The following is a 17,013-nucleotide window of genomic DNA, read 5'->3' as shown; positions in this document are numbered from 1 at the left end:
ACAAAGGCCTCTGAGGCCAGGCTGGGGGCGAGGCAGGAGGTGCTGAGTAAGGGGTAATGGAGTTTGTGGCCCTCAGGCCCCTGCTGTCAGGCAGCTGCATCGCTTGGGATTGGGGAGCCTCCAGCACTCATTCCGCTGACATCAAGGCAGAGCCATTGTACCTGGCAAACATTTACTGCCCCTCGGCCATATCACAGGCCGACCCACTCCCCAGTGGTCCCCTGGCTGAGATAATAACCAGCTCAGCGCTGCCACTCAGCCGCTGGGCTCTGGCGCAGCCGAGCAGATCGCCCTGCCCCCACCATCCCCTCTCTATGAATCTCTATCCACGGAGGCTCCAGAAGAGAAATGACTTTTCCATAAAGATTTCATTTTTGTTGGAGCCTATCCATGTCTCTCTATTGTCATAAAAATTCAATAGGAAACTTCTATAAAAGAAGAGGCATAATTAAAAAGACAGAGGGACAGCGCCAGCAGAGGTTGAAGATTAAAGACCAAGAGGCTGGCGCAGGCGGGGGAGATTTTATGAGCTACCGAAGAAAGGAAAACGCGGCGCAGAAAATGTGCCCAGGGCACCCCGTCCCGGCTGCCTGAGGAGAGGCGCGCCGTGCAGGCTGGGGCACTGGTCCCCGAAGCGGGGGACAGGCACTGGGGGCCCCTGCCCCGCCGGCTCCGCGGCTATCCTGCTCAGCGTGAGGCTGTGCACAGGCGCTGGCCAGAGAGGGGCTCAGACCCCCACCAAACGTTGCTGCTGCTGCCCTGGGAAGCCTGATGCAGGAACACCCAAGGCAGCAGAGCCCGGGCCACGTTGGAGTCAGCACGCTGGCGACAGGACAGACCCTCCAGTTTCCTGAACCAGGGTGTCATCTGCAGCTCCAGGACCCCAGGCCCATGCAGAGGGTCTGGGCTGTGGGAGGGGACAGGGTAGCCCAGAGGCCATTCCCATCCAGGCCTGACACCCAGACTCTTCCCACAGCTACAGCCACAGCCACAGCCGGGCTGGCAGGCCGTGAAAGCAACATCCTGCTAGGACCGGCCTGGAAACCCGCCCTGATTACCTCAAGGGAAGGAAATTGGCCTCCGACAGGAAGCGTCGGGCGGCTTTGGCACTTGAAGTTTCTTGCCACGAAGATATATTGATTTAAAAAAAACTAATTATGACAAAATGATCCTATTGTTGAAAAGGATGGTGAAAGAGTTCTGCAGACACTTCATAAATGGAAAGATAGCACAGGGGACACACCACAGCCTCTTACATTCATGTGCCATAAGGCTTTTAAAACATACAATACCTGATTTCTTAGGGCACTGACCTCCTTTCCTTAGATTGTCAAATAAAAGAATGACAACAGCCAACACAACAATAGCTGTCCAGTGTGTACGAATCAAAATTATACCCACTTTTTCTTGTGGATCGGCAAAATAAAGTATTTTTTGGTGCGCTGCAGAGTTTTAGTGATTAGTTCATATGTCATGAGATGAAAAGGTGGAAAATCACTGGACTAGTAGATACATTTTCTCTGTACCCAGCACCCTTAGGGACGGTGATGGAATTGTGTGTCTTTAACTTCAGCAAGAAAAGCAGGAGTGTGAGGTGAGTGCAGGCCTGGGCTGGGAGGTGGGAGGTGAATCTAGGCTTTCCTCTCATCTCAATAATAAAGAATTGGGACCTCTTTCAGAAATTCGACATGTACAATGAAGAAAAAGAAATGAATCAAAATAATAGTTATAAAAACAATGATGGCTCACACGGATAGTATTTTCTACATGTCAGGAACTATTTGAGAATTTCATATATAACTAGAGGCCCAGTGCACAAAATTCCTGCACAGATGATGGGGTCTCTAGGCCTGGACAGTGATCAGGGCCCATTAGGTTCCCTGCCTCCCCGCCTCCTCCTTATCTCACCACCAATGTGCCCCTGTGGGTCACCCGCCAGGTTCTGTGACACCCCCTGGTGGTCAGTACATGTCATAGCGAGCAATCAAACTCCCGGTCTCCCAAACTCCCAAGGGGACACATTTTGCATATTAGCTTTTTATGTATAGAGACAGCTGATATAATCCTAATAACAACACTATGAAATAGATGTCATCATAGCTTATTTTACAGGTGAGGAAATTGATGCCCAGAGAGGTTAAGTAATTTGCCCCGGTCACACAGCTAGTACATGTTTGCACTGGGATTGAAGAAAGCTGCCTGCCTACAGAGTCCACACATTTCTATACCTCTATGATATGCGTCCAAAGCATTTAGAGTTTCAAATTCTTTTATTTGGAAAGTTCAGATGACAGTAGATAAAATATCCACAGATCCTAATGGATACATGTGAAATCTCAGGACTCTCCTGGTCCCGTTCTCCCCACACATAAAACTCCAACTATCAACATGGTGATAAAGACAAAGCAGAGACAAACACAAGGTTCGCTCGGTTCAAGCTGCAGAAGAATGTGAAGGGGCAAGAACGAGGGTCAGCCAGAGCGATGGGATGTCACGCTTCAGCTGGAGACATGCATCTGGGCCTGGTGCTGCAGGGCCTGGGGCAGGACCACGCCCCTTCACACCTGCCTACCAGACACAGAGCTCTGCCTTTCTCTCGGCCTGGCCCTGCCCTCGGGATCAGCATTGACAACTAGAGGGGACCCTGGTGCTGCTCAGTATACTGAACCTTTCATCAAAGATGGCGGACCACCTCTCCCTTCCAAAGGCGCTGGTCCCTCCCCTGGGAAGCCTTCCTGGCTGCCTCTATCTGTAGCCAGTCTCTGCCGATCCATCCCCTTCCCTGCAGCCTGGCGCAGCACCATGCTGCCAACACTGGTCCCGGCTGCACCACCAGGATGTGGGGCCCTTGGGTCTTCCCTCTTGCTACCTGGCTGTCTGGAAAAGAGGTGGGAAAGGCATTTCCTGAGTAGGAGGAGTAAAATCCTGTAGCCGTCTTGGAAGCTAGGGGCCTCTCCCCGCCCCAGGCGCTGACTGGCTTCTCCTTCCTGTGCAACAGCATCCTTGCCTCTCAGAGGACCTGGTCAGCCCAGCCCCAGGCCTCTGAGATGGGTCTGATCAAGTCTGAACTGAGTCCCCGTTCCCGGAGACAAACGCCCTGGGGACACCAGACAGGCATGCCTGGCCTTATCTGACCTGCTTAGCCATCAGTCTTCTTTGAGGAAGCAGAAGACATGGAGGGTAACTCACACAGGCACACTCGCAGCAATAATGCTGTGCTCACCCCGGTATCTCTAGGTGGAAGCCATACAGGTTGATGGCAGTCCTGTAACAGCTGAGCATCCATGGTTTCCTGATTGCTGCTTCCAGTGGGGACTGACTTTTCTGGGGGCGGGGGCTGTGGTGAAATAAACTTAAGTTTTACCAAAGGAAATACATACTGAGGAACATTAACACTTGCCTGGATATTGGAGAAAATAAGAAAGGAAAGCAATCAGTGAGTTTACTTGGCTTTAGTTAACCCCCTCTTGATCATAAAAGGCAGGAGGTGTTTGCCTTTGGGAATGGGGTAGATGGGCTGACACAAATGCACAAACAGGAGTCCAAATTCAACAACCAAATACAAGACATGGACATGATACAATGGGCCTGTGCTCCACTGAAGCCGTTCGCTGGATTCCAACTGGTTCTCTCTTTCTCTAGAAAGTGAGCACACCTGGAATCAGAGGCACTTCAAGAGCATGAGGGTCCCCCAGTAGCAACATTCTTCCACGTGGCGCTCTAAAACACTCTTCCCTACTTACCCTGTCCTATTTTTCTCTCGGAACCACGGTAGGTTTTAGAATTACTCCTCACACTCGCCTGCATCCCTGCACCCGGAACAAGGTCTGACCCTGGGTTCTGATCTCTGTATCCACAGTGAGAGGAAATCTGTGTGACTCTGACAGTCACTTTCATCTTCTTGGGGCTCAATAAATAAAGTGGTTAAAGCAACGGCCAGCAAAGCCATACAGACTAATCCAATGACCAAGTCCAAGTTCACCAACAAGAAACACCCATCACTGCTCAAGGTGCCCAGAGCCACAAGCAATTCCCCTGATTATCTTTCTTCCCAACGTTCCTCTGTCTTAAAAGCCACACTTCACTTATCCGTAGTAATGCATTTTGCCAGTGTGGGTTGGCCAAAAACATACTTAACCATCAAGCAGTGGTCCTGACTAGCAAAGGAAAACCATGAATGCCTCCATGAAAAATGTGATGCAATTCCAACCAAAGCAATGGGATTTAAGGTTTCAGTTATGGGCAACTGTATATTTTGTATTTGGAAATAGTGCTTATAACATAAAAATTGTCCTTCAGGCTTATACTAGCTTCATGAGTCTGTTTGGTACCTAGGGGTCTTGAACTGAGATTTGCTGAACCTGGTGGGCTCCAAGGTTCTGGCTTTTCGTGTATTCAGCCAAAGAAATTCTGGCTGTGATGTCAGAAGACAGAGTTCAGGGCTGTCAGCATGGCTGGGAATCAGGGGGTAAATTCTAAAAGGGGCTAAAAGTTAAAAAGGCTGAGTATAGAGTTCAACTGCTATCCATTTAATGGGGACAGAGTTTGGAGTTTGAATCCTACCAATTTTGCCAAGCAAGATCTGATAAACACCTTGGACATTCCACTGAAATCCTAGGGCGGGGGTTGGGGTGGGATGGGGGTGGGGGATGAGCATGTCCTATCTAGGAGCAAAGATTATATCGCAGGATTAAAGATTTTCCCCCAGGCTAAGGAAAAATCTAATAAGACTCATCCTAAAGGAATAAAAGCAAGTTTTTACAACTTCAAGGTGATATGCCATAACTAACTGCCTGCTATTGTCAAAGGAAGACAACAGGATACAAAAATCTTTAAACCTATTGTCCACAAAACCCAGTATATATATATAAAAAAAAATTTAGAGATACAAAGAAACAGAAAAAATGTGACCCATACTCAAGAAAAACAAAAACAAAAACAAAAACAAAAACAAAAAAACAACAGTAACAAACTCTAAGATAATTCAGATATTAGAACCAGCATTCAAGAACTTAATAGTTATAAAAAGAACTTTATAGCCATGGCTGGTATTGCTAAGTGGTTAGAGCATGGCCCCACACTGAAGATTCTCAGGTTTAATTTCTGGTCAAGGGCACATACCTGGATTGCAGGTTTGACCCCTGGCCTAGTTGGGGTGCTCGCAGGAGGTAACCAATCTATGTGTCTCTCTCACATAGATGTTTCTCTCTTTCCCTTTCTCTTCATCTCTCTCCTAAAAAAAAAAAAAAAAAAAAAAAAAAAAAAAAAAAAAATCAATGAAATTATAATCATTGGGTGAGGATTTAAAATAAAGAACTTTTAGTAATTATTATAACTATATTTAAGAACTTAAAGGAAAAATTGTCACAATGAGTGAAGAGATAGGAAATCTCAGCAAAGCTACAGAAACATTTTTTTTAAAATAAAATAATCAAATAGAAGTTCTAGGACTGACAAGACACAGAAATAAAAAAAAAAAATCAGTGGATAGGCCTCACATAAGTTTGGAAGTAACAGAAGAAAGGATCAGTGAAGACAGGTCAATATAAATCATTCAATCTTAAGAACACAAAGTGGAAAAGACTTCAAAATGAAAGTGTTTTAGTGACACTCAGTATAATATCAAATAAGTCTAACATATACCATCCCTCAGGGAATTTCTCACAATAATGTGGTACCGTCTTTGAGAAATACATCTCTATTTTGTCGAATTTAAAAATATTTCCTTAACATAAAATCTTGTTGCTAGCATGAAATCCTAACGGTGTTGAAGGGCCCAGCGTCCACCTCGGAGTCCAGGCCCTGGAAAGGCTTGTGCTTTTGCTCCAGGAGGCAAAGGTGGGAGGGCCTTCCCTCCTCCCCACCTGCCCCACCCCCATGCGGGAGAGGGGTATCTCCGTGGCCCCAGGGGCCAGCGCCCTTTCATTGCCAGAGAATTCTAGGGACAGGTTGGAACTCGAATGGCCAGGCCCCAGTCAGTGGGGACTGTCCGCGGTTAGCACCGCAAGCCCCACATCGCAGGACTCTCAGTTCCAGGAAAACAATGCTTTGGCCACTGAACCAGGAGGTCAGGAGTTGTATGACAGAGGCACTCCCTCCCACCGGGACAGCTGTCTCTTGTTCTAGAAGCTTGTGTAGGAAAGGCTTCCCGATTCTGCCTCAGCACGTTGTCCTGGCGTTGTTCATGCCGGCCAGGTCCTCCCTGGATTTCAGCTGCACCCTGTCTGTCCCGGCTCTGCTTGGTGCCTCCAGCCCTGGGTGCCCAGGAGGACCTAGAGTTGAAAAGCTTTTAAAACACAGGTCTCTGAGTTACCTAGTTATCCATGCTGATGGTAAAGAACACGTTTCATTTGTTTCGTTTAGAGCTGTGTAATTCCGAAACACTTAAAACGTGGCAGCAACATGCACTTCACCATGTGGAGTCCTCTTATCCTTAGCAGAAGCCTATTTGAGGATGGGAGTTTTGATGTTTCCAGAGCCTGTGATCGCCGTATGCTCACGAAAAGAAGAAAAAGATGGATTGTGCTCACGCCTCTTTAGCTGTGTTTCAGGGGTTCATCTCAGAGGCATGACTCCAGCTCTGGAGGGACCTACAAACTGGAACAGTTTGGATGAGAAAGGCGGGAAGGCGAGGGTAGGGGTGGGGAAGGAGAGAGGGGTGACTGTTCACATCCCAGGACCCCAGACCCCCCTCCTGCTGGGGAACCTCCTCTCAACTGCCCAAACCTGACACCCCTCTGCAGAGGAAGGCGCTCCAGGCTCAGTGGCCTTCTCCCTGCCCTCAGCCTCCAGCTGGCGGGAGGGGCGTCCGTGGCCGCTCTGACTCCAGGATGGCCTCCAGCCCTTGTGCCCAAGCCAGAGTCCTGACAGCTGAGCGTGTGCGGGGTGAATGTGCACCGCTGGGCACGGTCTGCGAGTCAGAACTGGCTCACAGATTGCAGAAACACATTTGTATTGGAAACTTCCAGATCAGAGGAGGAGCTGCTAAAGGCCTAGAGGGGAGACCGGGTGCTGCTCTCAGGGGGATGGTGACCAGAGAGCCTCAGGGACGCAGGGCCGGGTCATAGGCATCTTCCAAAAGGTGCACAGAGAAGCCCGGGCGATGGAACCGCTTCCTGCGGGTGCTTGCTGTGCAGCCCGGGCCCAGGAGTATGCGTCTGCACGTTTCTCCTCGCAGCCCGTGTGGAGGGGGAGGGGCACTTTAGCCAGTCTCCAGGGGAGGGGAGGGTGGCGTGGTCACAGGCCTGTTTACTGAAATGGCTTTCCAGTGACACAGAAAAAGTCCCCAAGTCGAGGGGCCTGCATTGTTTGCTTCCTTTTGCTTTTTCGGTGACTGACAGTAAAACTGTCCTTCAAACCCAGTCCCCAAAGACATCAGAGCTTGACAATGACGAATGGGGAACAGATGTTTCTGTCCCGTCAGAGTGGCAGCTTCCTTCTGGACACGTGGGCTCCGGGACCCAGGGTGTGGGCCATTGCCCCCTGGAGTCACACCGTCTCTCCCCACCCCCACCCCGGACCTGCACTGGGCTCTGAGCGTGTGAGGACCTGGGGCCGGGCTCCCCCACCAGGCTGGGAAACTCAGGGCTTTCGGCAGCTTTGGGAGTAAGATTGTGCTCCCCAATGAGGAACTAGTGCTGTTCAATTTCCCAACGAGAGTCCCGCTCAGCTCCCAGAGTGCTCTCCCTCCCAGGCCATGAGGCCAGGAGAGAGGAAGGTCTGCTTTTCCCAGAACCTGCCCCAGCACTGGCTCACCATCCTACATCCCTCACACCTCCCTTTAACTTCCCCCCAAACACCCCCCCCTCACCAGTTCCTCCTTTTACCCCTGCTTCCCCCACCCACTCAGTCCCTGCTCCCCGGTGCCTGCCTTCCTAAGAGCTCACCCTCTGGTTCTCCAGATCTCCTCAGGCCCCGTGGCTCTGGCTGCCACTGCCCTGGGGCGTTCAGTGGGAGTGGGGGTTGCAGGGCCCCAGCAGGTGCAGTGGACATGGCCAGGACTGCCCCCAGAGCAGCTGGAACAGGGGCTCGGGGGCACCCCAGGAGTCAGAGGGGCCCCACTGAGACAGGCCAGTAAGCCAGGATGAGAGGAAAACAGGCAGTTAAGCAGCACTGTGCAGCCGCCTAGTAAATCTCATCTTCCCCAAATCAAGGACACTTAGGAGTAAATGGTTCGCACTTCTCCCCAGCCAGAGGGTAAATAACCTACAGCACCCACTCAGGGGGACGGAGAGCAGACACGGAATCGGTGCCATTTGCCCACCACACCCAAGGACAGATGCAGTTAAGAGGATGAATCTGGCTTTGGTACATCTGCATAAAGCTGATGGATATTCTGCTGATCCCCCCAGACCTCCCCTGCACCCCAGCCTTTAAAACCCCCCAAACCAAAGGTGCCATGCTTGCTCTCCTTGTCAGAAGCAAGCTTGCACCTTTCCCTGCTTCCCCTCTCCTTCCCCGTGGGCATGTGTCTGCCAATCTCTAAGGTCCCCGCCGGCTAGCAGCCAGGGAGCCGTGGGCAGCGGCTGTTACCCCCAGGCACACCCTCTGGGCCTGTCCCCAAGGCCCCTTCCTCTGACTCCTCAGTAAGCCAAAGCAGCAAGCCTGGGCTCCGTCCCAGTTCCAATAAAAGTCTTCTGAAATCTGCCTGGACTGAAGCTACGGCTGTTTCCTGCACCGAGTCAGGAACCCACATGCTACTGCCGGCCCTAGGCCCCTGCTCAGAGCCAGGGCCCCTTTCTGGTAACTCCCCAGAGCCCGGGCTCCTGCACACGCTCCTGAGAGCCCACCTCTCTTCCCCTCCACACTCACAGCACCCGCACTCACAGCACCCGCACTCACAGCCCCCGAGCTCACAGCACCCGCACTCACAGCCCCCGCGCTCACAGCACCCGCACTCACAGCACCCACGCTCTTTTAGGAACCTCCGGGCCCTATTGTGTGCCAGCTCTGGGTGCCAGCAGTGAGGAGGCAGGCTCTGAGCACAGCTCCCCGGCTCCCCTCTGTGTGCCCAGCATTTTCCAGCATGTGTGTGCTTCAGTTTCCCCATATTAATGATGAGAAGTTCAGTGCTTTGCTGAAGAGCTGCTTGTGAGGATTGAGTGACTCAGGGCCTGTCAGTGCCCAGCCCTGGCCTCTCTGGCCTGGTGCGGAGTGCCAGCTACAGATGAAGAAAAGAGGCTCCTCCTGGAGCCGAGTCCCTGCCCAAGTGGGGGAGGGGATAGGAACCCAGGCCCGTGTCCTGCACCCCATGTTGCAGATGCGCCCCAAGGTGCTGGAGGGAGAGCTGCTGGGCCATGTCCTCTCCCAGACAGTAGCGCAGGCCGGGGCGGTGGGAGCCCCGTGCTCTGGTGAGCACTTCCTGAGCTGCACACGCATCACCGCAGAGTGAGTCAAGGCCCCTTTCAAGTGGCGCCGTGCCTCCCTCTGATCTGCATAGCCTCCCAGATGGCCAGCTGCAGCTCTCCAGTAGGCCCCACAGGGCAGTGTCTGCTCACCCCCCTGTTTCTAGTGGAGACACTGAGGCACGCAGAGGACCACTGAGTTGCTTTGTATCAGGCAGCCAGTCAGGGACTAGCTTGGCCTGTGAACTCACAGTGCCCTGCTCTCCCCAGTCTGGCTCCCCCTGACTCCCCCTGGCTCTCCCTGGCTCCCTCTGACTCCCTCTGGCTCCCCCTGGCTCCCCCTGGCTCTCCCTGGCTCCCTCTGACTCCCCCTGGCTCCCCCTGGCTCTCCCTGGCTCCCTCTGACTCCCCCTGGCTCCCCCTGGCTCTCCCTGGCTCCCTCTGATTCCCTCTGGCTCCCCTTGGCTCCCTCTGGCTCCCATTGGCTCCCCCTGGCTCCCTCTGATTCCCTCTGGCTCCCTCTGGCTCCCACTGGCTCCCCCTGGCTCCCCCTGGCTCCCCCTGGCTCTCCCTGGCTCCCTCTGGCTCCCCCTGGCTCACTTTGGGAGATGAGGCCACACTCACCCTACCTGCCAGGTCAGGCACAGGCCTGGGTGCTTCTCTGGGCCTGCTGGTTGCTGGGGCTGGGAGGCGAGACTGGAGCTGGAATGATTAAACCAATTTCTCACATCTCAGGAGGAAACAGGCCTGTGATCTCTGGGCTGGATGCCAGGCCCTCTGATTTGGCAGTGCCCGTGGACCGAATCCTGATAAGAGAGGGGTCACAGTGCCCGCAGGGACCTCGTCCCACAGCCAGGGGTGCCCTGGGCGAGGGGGCCTCCCAGAAGCCTGAGGCCTGGCTGCAGGACCGGCATGTGGTGGGGGAGGAGCCTCAGGCTGGGAGTGGGGTGGAGGGGCCGATGAGGGGAGGAAGAGGGCCCCTCTCTGGAATGTACCGCCCAAGACCCATTTGGGTCTCCCCTGGGAGGGAGGCTGGCCTGGTCCCTGGCCTAGGAGGAGGAATTCTCAGAGGGAAGTGAGAGAGAAAGGAAGCAGGTGCGCTCTGAAACACAAACACAGCGTCTGTCCGAGCCTCCCTGCCCAGGAGGCCTGCATTGTGCTGGCTGATTTGCTTCTGGTTTTGCTTTGTCATTGTTGTTTTGGTTCAGTTTAGGCGTTTTCTTAGTAATCACTACTAGGACACAGAGGGCCACAAAAATGGGGGGAAAGAACAAAACAGGGCGATGACAACAGCTACGCCAATCAGACAGGGTTTCCACAGACGTGCCATCTTGTTGGAATGGAGGCGGTCTGGGCCCGAAGGCCTCACATCTTTTCCCTGAGGCCCTTTGTCCTTCTTTCCATTAGTTTGTTTTTTAGGTAACGTTCATAGAGAGAAAGAATGCGCAGCCTCCCTGTAGAATCCACACCACGATAAACCAGGCTCAGGGACCCTGGACACCGCAGGGCGTTCCATCCGGCCAAGGGCCACCGTCTGTTTGCTGGTGGCCTTTGCCCAGTAGGTAGAGCTTAGCGTGGGCTTAGTGCTGGGGGCTAAACCATATGGTTAAAGAAGCCTGTCCCATCAGTCAAACCCCAAACTTGGCCACATGCCTCTCTCTTTAGAAGGACCCAGGAAGGTCAGAATGATCCCCAAACTCTTCCTCCAGGCAGGACCTCAATCTCCGCTGCCAGCTCTCTGCACATCTCTGTCCACCCCACACCCCACCCGGCTGGCGGCACGGGCATCTCCATTTCACTGGCAATGGACCCGGCTCCTCAGAGTCAAGAGTCTTGCACAAAACCACCCTCGCTCGGCTTTTCCACTGTCCCAGCGACTCTGTGCCTCCAAGTCCTGCCTCCTCACCGAGGTCTCATTCTACAGCGAGTGCCCCACCTGTGCTCCCATCAAAGTCCCTAAGTCCCCACTGCCCCTGCCTCCAGCTTCATGAGGCGCCGGGCCCGTGTTCTTGTCGGGGGAAGGCCTGTCTATCTGGGCTCCCAAAGCGTCCCAAAGGCCCAAACCACCAGCCTTCAAGCAGCGGCCGCTGAAGCAAAGGAGGGGATCCCAGCCCCATCCCAGCCCTGTCTTCCCCACGCCTCCCAGGCTGAGCACATTCACATGGGGTCCTGAGAGGCAGGACCCCAAAGTCCTGGACTGCCTGCTCCGTGGCGCTGAGGATGAAGTGGGCTATGGCATGGGTACGCTCAGTGGGGGCAGTGGGAAGAGGTGGGAATCAGACAGGATGATGCGCTTTAGGAGCTGAGGTCCAGAGCATTCTTCCTGGAGAATATTGTGTAGACATCGTCTGCCCACAAGGCCTGGCAAGCCCGGGAGACTTGGCCCAGAGATGAAATGTGTTCATCGGCACGGGAAAGGCCCCGAGAAGTCCTGAAGTAAAGCAAACAGTTCAATATCTAACCACATTTCCCCAGGCTGACTAGTCCAGAAATATCTTTTCTGGCAGGATGCCTGTTGCTGTGTCCCTCGGGGTCACATGTGGAAACCTGTTGGTCTGACCTCAAGTGAACCCGGTCTTGCCCTCGGACGGATTAGACAGGCTCAGTGTCTAAAATCCTAGGGGGTTGGTGGCACTTGTAATGATGACTTGGCTTTAAAATGACAAGATCTCAAACTGGCACCCATGGACCAAATCTGCCCCACTGCCTGTCTTTGTGAATAAAGTTTTATTGGAACACAGCCGTGCTCATTCATTTCCAGATTGCCTGTGGCTGCTCAGTGCCGCAGCAGGGGAGTGGGAAGGTCATGACAGAGGCCAGGTGGCCTGGGAAGCCTGAAATGTTGACCATGGGGCCCTTGAGAAGAAAAGTTAGCTTATTGCTGGTTTAAGGGAAATTGAATCTCACTTAAAACACTGACTCCATCAAGCCTCAATATCATGGACACTTTAGGTTCTAAATGCCTGTGATCTGAACCAATGCAGGTGGTGGCCCTGGTGTGTGTGTGTGTGTGTGTGTGTGTGTGTGTGTGTGTGAATGAAGTGGATGAGAGTAGGAACACGGATGGGGCAGAGAGAAGTTTTATAATGAAGAATACTGAATTTGGGGTCAGGGTGGGGCTAAGATTCCAGCTCCATGATGTGGCCTCGCTGGACTATGTCTGAGAGACGTGGAGATAATGCCAGCGGCTGCACAGGGTTGCACACACAGGGTTGCGTGCACAGGGTTGAGTGCACATGCGTGCAGAGCCCTCTGCCACCTCACAGAGGACTCGGCATTTCTTGCTATGTGTGCTCAGCAGAGGGTGCATGCTAAACAATGTGGCCTATTCAGGAGTTATTCAGGAACCCCTAAGCATATTTGGGGGGCAGGTAGTATCTGGGAAGGACAAAGCCCCCTTCCTTCCTAGATGGATGCTAATTTGGGCCACCTGTGTGGGTCCTCCAGCTCCTTCGCAAAGGCCGGTGTGGGCCTTGATCATCCCATGCGGAACCGTGGGTAAGGCACATGGCTGCTGGGAAACAGTGGGGCCTGAGTATCACCCATGGACCAAGGACCACCCCTGGGCGAATAGCGAGGTGTGCACGACTTTTACGTTATAGTCCATGACGGGGCGTGTGGGGCTGTGGGCACAGCAGAGCTGCCTGCTGTCAGCCTGCAGAGACCAGGTGTTTGTCTGCCACATCCTTCAGTTTTTTATTGCACTCGGTGCCACGTATATTTAATGGAGAATCTTGCTGAAGTGGCTACTGAGCCCAGGGGGGGAAAAGGAGGAGTGGGGAGTGCCCTCCACCCCCGAGTTCAGCAGAGCAGCCTCATGGATCAGATGTGTGCTGGATACATGTTATTTTGCCAAGTTCACCTTATAGCAGGAGGTCATTTGTGACTGGCGATGCTCACTCCACAATAGGTGTGATTTGCAGGAAAAGAGGGATTCTCCTCCTCTTTTTAAAATACCTATCAGCCCACAGTGACCAGTTCCTTGTTTTGAGGTGAGTGTGCCTAGCAGAGCCGCGCTTGGTCTCCACGTTTCTGAGCTCGGTGGGAGGAGGGGTGGAAGGGGCCGCCTGCCAGACCAGTGATGATTGACACCAGGACAGCATTGCTCTGCCCGCATGGTCTATGTCCTCCTTCCCAGGCCTCGGTGTGAACCCGGAAGGGCCGGGCCCGAGTCACCCACAGGCCCTGGGCAAACTCCCATGCGAGCCCAGGTCCCTGCCGAGGGCTTGCTGTGGGGCATCGTGGTGGTAACTACCTGAGTGGATGGCTGGTAAGTTAGAAAAGTGAGGCTGCTCGCACCTCCTTTCCCGGATGAAACCAGAGAGGAGAGCTCATTTGGAAGCTCTTCGGGATGCCACTGAGGCCTGCACCGGGCCGGGACCAGCAAACGACACAACGTGACAGGAGCCGGGCAGGTGGGAACAACAGGGACGTCTAACTGCCATGGGGGAGGGGTTGCTGATAAATCAGGGACAGACAGTGATGTGACACCAGCCAGAGAGGGTTGTTTCACAAACTAAGCTCACCTTCACAAACAACTTGGTGAAAAAACCCGTTTGGTTTACCAGCTTCGCCACATCCCACGCGGGTCATTCTGGGCAAGCTGCTCGCTCACTCTGAGTCTTCATTTCTGTCTTCAAATGGGGAGAAAGCTCTTAGTTTCAAGAAATACCAGACTCTGCCTCAATCTGAAGGAAAGATGCATTTTTCTTCTCCTCAAATTTAGGGGGGAATCAGGTATTGTATTTCTATGTCAAAGTCACAAACTCTGGCAGAAATCAAGCTAAAAATCTTTCCATTCACACAGGCATCTGGGGACCCAAATGGCACCCCAACAGGTTGCTCTTAGAAACAGGACCCCAACGTCCTGCCTAGAGTGAACCCCACCATTTCACACCTTGTTCTCCGAGAGGGCTCCAGAATCCAGAACTGGTGTGTTCGCTTGTGTTGTCTGTAAGCCAGGGGCTGTCACCGATTTAAAGCCAGCACCACTTTTTATTTTTCCAGTAAACACTAGAATTTCCTGGTTTGAACTATAAGAAATGCAATGTTAGACTCAAAGACACAGCCCCCCCCCCCACTTGCTACCTAAGGGAGCCCCCCTGTAACAGAGGGTGAAGGAGTCTCCAATGTGACAAGCAGTGTCGGAGTACATTGTTGGAGTAGATCCTTGTCCACAGAAGGATCACTTTCCCATCTATCCTGTCATAATGGGCCACATGCACGTGCACATGTAACTTACGAGTATTTGTGCAATTTTGCAAAATAGCAAAGTGTGAGTCCAGGACCACTAGCCTGTGGTCTTTGCTTTAGAAGCCCAATGTCATCCTCTGGTGGGAGAACCGGCGGCCTCATCACCCAGGAGCCTTGGGAGGACGGGCCTTTGGAAACCAGACCTGCCAACCCAGGAGAGAGGGCACCCCCACCACAGGGACCTTCTGAGGTTAAAGTGCACCTGAGACAGCACATGACTTTCCCGATTAATTTCCCATTGTAAAAGTTTGGAAAGAGTCAAAGAACGAAAAACAACACAGCATTAACCACAAGCGCTGACGGAGGCTCCTGTCAACTAGCAAATGAATGAACCTCCCTCCTCTGGTATGTACTGCCGTCTCACCGTGTTTGCCATGGGAGAGAGGCTGTTTGCCGAGCGGATGGAATGTGTGCAGCCGTTTGCTAACACCGGCTCGGCCTTCCAGAACGAAATGAGACCTCCGGACGCACGGAGCGTATCGGGGACCTTGAGTCCTGTTTTTCCGCAGAGCAGACGCCGGTGTGTGCTCACGGCACTGACAGGTGCCAGGGGAGCAGGTAGGGCCGCTCTGCCCGCGAAGATGAGACAGGATCCGGGGGACGGGCTGATCAGATAGAGCTCCCACCCACACGATGTGGATTTTAGCCAATTCAGTCATTTATTCTGAAAGGAAAAGGAGTTGACTCCCCTCCAGCCTCTATGATCACACTTTGTGGCGAGTTTCCCTCCCTCTTTAGAAAAGACAGGGCGGCTTGTGTCGCCTTCTTCGCCTCCTCCTCTTCCTCTTCTTCTTCTCGGGAGGCAGGGAGACACTTCCTTAGAAGTCCTGTCCGCACTGCCCTTAGAAGACTCGAAATGCTTGCTCTCAGGGTCCTCAGTTTCCCTTCAGGGGGAGGGGGAGCTTTCTTTGAAAGAGATCTCTAGCATTCTCCTGAACAGACACCTGTTGTGGGGACAGGGGACGTGATCCGAGGCCGGGCTGCCATCAGCCTCAGGGACCCAAGCACTTGCCATCACTGCCACCTGCCAAGGAGACTCCGTCACAGGTTGGCATGGAGACGGCTTCTCCCCCACCCCCGACTATTTTGAAGCGAGTTATGGATCTTGGGTTTTGACAACCCTCCATGAGGCTTGAAGGCCAGAAAGTCCTGGCTCCACGTAACCCATCAGGAAGTGACAGGCAGAGGTGAGGTGACACCTTCAGGTGAGCAGCTCGGGTTGGAAGGCAGGTCTTCCTGGCCTGGCTTCCGGTCCTTGTCCTCATTCATCACAGCACAGGCCTGCACCGTCCGTAGGCAGGGCCGGTGTTTGCACACACAGGTGGCTCTGCAGCCACCTGCCTGGGACGGAAAGTAGCACCTGGGATGTGACAAGCATGTGTCAAGGCTCAAGCTCTGTGGCCAAAACGCCGGGTGCCTCCTCCCTCCCATCGCAGTATCTCAGGGTGACGATGGTGGGAGTGGAGGCCCAGCATCCACAGGGGAACGGTCCAGGGAGTCTCCCATTAGGACAATGGGAGATTGGATGGGCTGTTTTCTTGTCTCAGAAACCTCCTACAGAATGACTTTCCTCCCTCTTATTGTCTTTGCCAGTTTTCCTATTTTGGAATGGGTATATTTATACATTTTAAAGTGTTTTTATAAATTAAAATGAAGTGATTTTTTGGTGGCCAAGTGTCTGCAGAAGTGGAGTTAAAAGCAGAGAAACGAAGTGGTCAATCATGCACAAGACTGACAGTTAACTAATAAAATTGTGGGGTTTTTCCTATTTCCTTAAAAGTCAGTTCTCAGAAAAACCACTCATTTACTGTAGGCCCCCTGTTTACCAGCAAGGGGGAAAGTTCATGAAAAGAAAGACATCAAAATATTTACATTAAAGCAAATCTGTGCTCCTACAGCATGTCATACTTGTCACGGTCAGAGCAAGGGGGCTCTGGCCACTGTGAGCTGCCTTTGCCTATACCCACATCACACACATGCTATACCCATGCCAGTCACAGACACACCACACATGTACATACTGCATGCAACATACACATGCCATATTACACATGTACCATTGGCTCCATACTCACATCCATCCACACCCCCCCCACACCACCACCACACACACCACACATACACCCACACACACACCACACATATACACACCATGCACACCTCACACGTATAAACACCACACAGATACACAAGCCCACAGACACCCCATGATGCTCACATGACACATGTATGTGCACATGCGTGCTAATGTGCATTCTCACACACCCATTGCTGGCTCTGTGCTCCACACCCTTCTATCTTAGAAGAGAAGATGGTGTGAGAAGTTAGTATTTGGGAAGCAACTTCTTGGGAAAATAAAAAAGCAGATATAAGGTGACCAGAAAACAGGTGAAATGCCTGAGAGTGAAAGGCAGAG

General features: G+C 52.8%; 1 long non-coding RNA gene across 2 annotated transcripts; it reads right to left on the bottom strand.

Moving 5' to 3' along the window:
* Positions 1 to 5,363: 5,363 nt before the first annotated feature.
* On the bottom strand, positions 5,364 to 16,685 carry LOC123652242. 2 transcript variants are annotated; one of them, XR_006741477.1, is made up of 4 exons: positions 14,962 to 16,685; positions 14,242 to 14,377; positions 13,871 to 13,974; positions 5,364 to 6,597 (listed from the first exon to the last, which is right to left on the bottom strand). It is a non-coding gene; the product is annotated as an uncharacterized LOC123652242 (long non-coding RNA). The 2 variants fall into 2 exon arrangements; XR_006741476.1 differs by having other exon boundaries at positions 5,365 to 6,597; positions 13,871 to 13,978.
* Positions 16,686 to 17,013: the final 328 nt, after the last annotated feature.

Source organism: Pipistrellus kuhlii, unplaced genomic scaffold (assembly GCF_014108245.1).
Source record: "Pipistrellus kuhlii isolate mPipKuh1 unplaced genomic scaffold, mPipKuh1.p scaffold_m20_p_13, whole genome shotgun sequence".
Lineage (NCBI taxonomy): Eukaryota > Metazoa > Chordata > Mammalia > Chiroptera > Vespertilionidae > Pipistrellus > Pipistrellus kuhlii.
This window is presented reverse-complemented; position numbering and strand designations above follow the sequence as displayed.